This window comes from Oxyura jamaicensis, chromosome Z (assembly GCF_011077185.1).
Source record: "Oxyura jamaicensis isolate SHBP4307 breed ruddy duck chromosome Z, BPBGC_Ojam_1.0, whole genome shotgun sequence".
Lineage (NCBI taxonomy): Eukaryota > Metazoa > Chordata > Aves > Anseriformes > Anatidae > Oxyura > Oxyura jamaicensis.
This window is the reverse complement of record NC_048926.1, coordinates 77,914,578-77,920,577: the sequence shown is the minus strand read 5'-3', so window position 1 is coordinate 77,920,577 and position 6,000 is coordinate 77,914,578. Positions and strand designations below refer to the sequence as shown.

Below are 6,000 nucleotides of genomic sequence, written 5' to 3'. Positions count from 1 at the left end.
TCAGTATATAAAAGGATATTGTTATAAGAGCGATGGAGAAAGACTTTTTTACCAGAGTCTTCAGTGACAGGATAAGGGGCAACAGTTTTAAATGTAAAGAGGGTAGATTTAGATTGGATATAAAAATGAATCTTTTCACAATGAGGGTGGCTAAACATTCTGACAAGCTGCCCAGAAAATCTGCTCATCATTGGAAGTGTTCAAAGAAAGTTTGGACAAAGCTTTGAGCAACCTGATCTAGTGAAAGGTATGCTTACACAACCCAAACTATTCCATGATTCTGTGACACTATTCTGTGAAGTTTCCACATACCTTAAATTATCAGGTTAGTTAGTAATCTGAATCTCATCAAAATGTGAAGATTGATGTGATGACTGTAGCTGACTTGCCATCAGGTAGCATAAACACCAGGAGAGCAGAAAGGATAATGAACAATGAAATTCTTGAACAGGAGCAGACAGTGTTTATTGTACGTGTTTGCTTATTTTTGTAAAAGAAAGCACATACAGTCCACCTGGGTGTACTGGGTCTGGCTGGGATGTTAACTTTCCCTGCAGCAGCCCATACAGTGCTGCGCTCTGCACTTGTAGCTACAACAGCAGTGGGATCACACCGGTGTTGTGTCTGCTGCTGAGCAGTGCTGGCACAGCATCAGGACTCTCTCTGACCCTCCTAGGGGGTGGGCAGAAAAGTGAGAAAGAAACATCAGCAGGGCAGCTGACCTAAACCAACCCAAGGGATATTCCATACCATATGATGTCACACTCAGCAATAAAAGGTGGAAAAAGGAAGAAGAGGGGAGGGGTGGGCTCTCGTTGTGAGAACGTCTGTCCTCCTCCTGGACACCGGCTACGTGCGTTGAGGCCCTGCTTCAAGGACGTGGTCAGGCATCACTCATTTGTGGGAAGTAGAGAGTAATTTCTTTCCTCTGCACTTCCACATAGCCTTTACTTGTTTTGTTTTGTTATTCCCTTTCCCCTCCCTCTTCCCCTTTCCTTTTTTTCCCTTTAGTTCAATTGTTTGATTAATAATAATATTTCCTTAATATTTTTTTTTCTCTTTAATTAAATTATCCTTATCTCAGCTCATGAGCTGTTCTTTCCTTTACTTCTTCCCCTCCTTATCTGAGGAGGGGGAGTGAGAGAGCGGTTGTGTTCTTTAGCTACCTAGCACATTAAAACCACCACACTGGAGTAAACATGAGAGCCAAAATAAAAACAAAAACAAACAAAAATCCCCACTTGTTTCAGCCACAAGCTGTGAAGATACAAATGGCAAATCTGTTAAAATGCATGCACATATGTAAAACACCTCTTAACCCTGTGCAAACATACAGCAGCATACAGCAGCTTTGTGTGAACACAGAGAGGTCTCCTTCAAGAGTGGGAAACAGTCTTCCCAGTGTATGGCCCTGCAGTGATCCAAAAATTACTTTGCTCTACCTCTTTTTTCATCACATTTCTGAATGTTACACACCATCTTTATCCATTTCAGCTAGACCTGATGAGGATCTTGGAGAGCAATGTTTATTTTAATTAGGTCTTCACATGACTGTGCCACATCAGTAGTTTGTAAAATGAGAAATGTATTTTTCTGTGAACAGAGAACAACCTGGTTAAAGCTTGGAAAACTGGAAAATAGTCACAGCCATAAGATGAAGAGGAAAGAGCTTGTTTCTTTTGTTTGATTTACCATGTAATTCTTCATAAAAAAATTGTTACCTTATATTATTTCTTAGCTGTTTATGATATTCCTAGCTATTTATGAAAGTTGTCTAATGGTGACACACTGTCCTCTGCTCAGGCCCAGCTCTGTCTGCATTAGTTTGGGCATAGCTTTGCAAACCTGGACAGCTGCCTCATGAATGAAGTTTTGAGAGTGCTACTCAGCTGTCTTATTTGAAGCTGAATAACCACTTTCATGGAAGTTTTGCCACTGGATTTAAAGGATGATTTCTTGAGTCTTTCACTTGTGCATACTGTAATAAGACTAGGATGTAATAATATATATTATGTTTTCAGAAGAATCTTAGTTTTTTGCTCAAATATATACTGTCAGAATAAAATACTGTGTGTAACCTATAATAAACTTGGTTAGCATTTTAATGTTCTTCTTCTAAGTCTCACTGCTGAAGTGGGCTTTATTGATTTCATTTTTGTTATATCTAGTTTAATTTAAAACCAGGCCTTTTTCTTTTTTATTAACTGGAAGTGTCTATACCTACATGCACTCCTTTCACTTCACTTAAAACCTGAAAAAGGGAAAATTCCAGCTGAAGGTGGGCATTGTTCTAATAATTATCTACAGCTTAACTAAATCTATGTGTTAGATAAGACATTCTTTGTCACTTTTAAATATCTAACTTCCTTAGCAGTAGCGTACAAGTTATGGCAAAACTAGCTATATCATGAATGAATTATATAAGGATTCATCTTTACCTGTGCTTAATGCTGTTGTGTCTTCCTTGACTATAGAAACTAGATTAAAATCCAACACTAATATGGCTAGAGTTGCTGCAATTGTTTGTCCCACCTGAGCACAGTCAGAGCCTGGGAAGGAGTTTTGGAGTAGCTATTTTAGGTGATGTGATCTAATAAAGAGTAGTTTTGCTCTCTGACTCATTCCCTGTAGGTTATTGTAACAATGTACAACACATATTTTTTAAAAGACGTCATATATGAACATTTTTCATTTCTGAGTTGATTCAGGACTTCTCTGTTATACTGGTAAACCTTAAAGAGAAGACTGTTTATTTCAGACACACACACACAAGAATGGACAACATTGCACAATGGAACTTTTGGAGAAATGACATGGAATAATTCTCCAGCTAAACTGGGAGGCTAGAAGGCATTAGGCACTTTTTGTTTCTGGCAATAGATCAATGGCAAGATTTTATGACTCTATCTGTAAGTCATGGAAAATACACTGTTTCAGCAATATCTCTTCTGAATGTAGGTGTTTACCATCATGCACCTTACCTACATTCAAGATATATGTAGTTTTGAGGAAGAGGGTTTAAAGTAAAATACTTTAATCTCCATCACTGTAACAACTTTTTTTTTTTTTTTTTTTTTTTTTTCTCCAGGTTTTGTTTTGCCTAAGGAAGTGCATTTTAAATGTCTAAATCTGACAGCTAAAATTATCATAGAGTTCTGCAAGGCTGGGCTCCAAATCAGTGAGTGATATGCTGTATTTATTGTATTTCCCGCAACAGTGAGTATGTTTGTTTGTTTGTTTTTTGGTTGTTTGTTTGTTTTCCACTTCTCTAGTAGCATAATGTATAGAATATACATAATAATAATAACAGTACAATATAAATACACTGAGAGTGAAAAAGTGACTGAAACTGATGAGACCCATGGCATTGCTTCCATGAGCCCTGAAAGTGTCAATATCGCTTTCTTGTGATTTCTTATCCTCTTATCCTTTTATTATTATTTTTGTTTTTTTTTTGTGTGTAGGAGTGGAGGTTCTACTTTTTTTTAATGTTAGAATGTAGAACCTCCCCTCCTTCACACATGGAGGTCTTTTCTCCCATGGCTGTGCTCACTTAACTCCTGTTAGCATTCATGGGATTTGCATACACATTTTGAGGAGAAAATCGATGCCTTGTTGGTTACCAATAACGCTTGTTTTAAAGCTACCAGGTGTGTGGTGTGAACCTCTCCTGTCTCAATCCTTTTTATTTTTCTGCCATGCACTAACAAGCAAATTGTCAAAACCAGAAAGAAGCTCATGGACATTACCTGGATCTGAAATTCAATAATGGAAATAAACCAGGTATTAACTAGAGAACAGACCTATGTCTGACTTGGAAATCAAACTGAGCTATTTTGCTTTTCAGGTGGATTGGTCTGTAATGTGAGCTGCTTAAAAACAGGTGTGGAAAGATATATTTTGTCCTCTCATTAAGATGAAACAGATAGCTTTGGAGTGTAATCCCTTCTCAGAGGGTTAGAGACATTTAGTCACAGACCATTTCACTGGCATAAAATCCCTGCAGTAAAAATCTCAGAATAATTCCTTGGTCCCCTCTCTTACTAAGTTTCAATAATAAAAGCACTCCTTACCACTCATCATCATGACAAATATTGGCAAAAATCTCTGAAAAGGGAATGGGAAGAATTTTGGTCTTTGGAATTCTAATGAGTTGAAGAAATTATAATGAATGGTTGGTTTAATAATCAGATTTCTCAAATATATGACTACCAAGTACACCAAACACTGAAATTGACAGCATTAACCAAACCCAAAACTCAGCTAACTGTGTAGCTCTAATAGTCCCATCCTAGCATGATTTTAATGGAATTGAAATGAAATCACTGAACAGCATAAATACTCAAATTTCTCTTCTCTTCTGCAGCATCTACCAACACCTCTAGTGGAGAAAGCATTTAATGCAATATAAATGTATTCACAAAACCATGCAAAGATTGCAAGAATTAATTGTAAAAAAAACGAAAACATAAACAAAATTATGTTATTTTTTATACATATAACCGTGAATAGACAGTCTATGGTATCTCAGTGTCTATTTTCGGTAACATGTACACTTCAAATCGCCAAGGCCAGCTTCAGAAATGTATATATTTATCTAATTCCCATTGAAAAATACCTCACTGGGTCAAAGCCTTGAGTGGCGTTGAAAATTTTGTCATAATTTCCGCACAGCTGTGTGAAATTAGTTTCACGTGGAGTTACATGGTCACAGAAAATCGGTGTTTTTATACACCTTGTATCTGCCCCATCCACTCCGCGTGGGACCACTAGATGCCACTGTGCCCTAAGGAAGAAACAACCTCGGCGTTGCAGCCTGCTTTAAACCCAGAGCATAAAACAGTTTAAGGAAGCGTGAGTTGACTCGACCGCCGCAATTGCTGTAAGTGTTTTTATGACCAGACACAGCCAGACTGCTGATAAGGATGGTTCTGTTTAGCGCAAGAGGGTTAAAACCCTTGGAGGTGCCCAGCTGTTTGCAGAGCTGGTGCTAAATGCTGGCGGCATTTCCAGAGTCTACCCTGCACGGCCAGAGCATATTCGGCAGCATTTCTGCTCCCTGTAAAACGGACGTTGCTGCTTTCTTCCTCACAAGAGTGGGCAACAGACTTCTTGCAGTACTGGCTGTCGGTCCCCTGCCGTGGGTGGCTATTTCACCACGTAAGGGACGTGGCAGGAGCTCAGGAGCCACAGGGCTGTGAAGCAGTTGGCCTTTTTGCAGCGTAAGATCAATTTATTGGAAATGACTGGGTTTCTGGAGGGGTTAAAACTCACTGAAAGTACCAGGAAAATGATAGTTCTTATGACATAGGCCCAACAGTACAAACACCCTTTCGGTAACGGGATGGTTTAAGTGCTGAAATTCTAATTTCCTGGAATGATATATAACAATGAGTAACCGAATGCTTAGAAGGAAAACAAACAAACAAACAAACAAACAACAACAACAAAACAAACAAACAAACAAACAAAAAACCTATCTTCCTGCATTTCCAAGAGGATGAGTTGGGTAATCTCATTGTGATTTGTGGTCCTATAGGTGCTTCACTAATGGATGGATTGGGAAAAGAAAAACATCTCAGAGTAAAATACCTCAGAATATTGACTCCATTTTCATGACCATGCAATGATAGATAAGAGAGAGCACAGCACAGAGGGCAATGTTTTTTTTTTTTTTTTCTTTTAGCCTTCTTAAATATGTCTTATTTTTCATTTTATTGATGACCTGGACCTATAGGAGAAAATATTCTGCCCAGCAGCACAGAACAGCCGGAATTTTGCCTCAAAAAGCATCTAATGATTTACCCAGATAAAGTGCCTTGATACCGTTCAAATTTGCTAGCATTTTAGTGAGCCCTATAGACACAACATTACCTGCCCTTCAGACACAATATTACCATCCCACCAGTATCTCTATTGTTCAACCCTTTGCCAGGTTCAATTAAAAAAAAATAAAAATCCCTATTTTAAAAATGTCTAGCCACTCCCATAGTTTGAATA

The 6,000-nt window shown here is 38.2% G+C and overlaps 1 long non-coding RNA gene across 1 annotated transcript; it reads left to right on the top strand.

Moving 5' to 3' along the window:
- Positions 1 to 204: 204 nt before the first annotated feature.
- On the top strand, positions 205 to 1,232 carry LOC118156499. The gene is made up of 2 exons (XR_004746294.1): positions 205 to 520; positions 1,195 to 1,232. It is a non-coding gene; the product is annotated as an uncharacterized LOC118156499 (long non-coding RNA).
- The last annotated feature ends 4,768 nt before the right edge of the window (positions 1,233 to 6,000 follow it).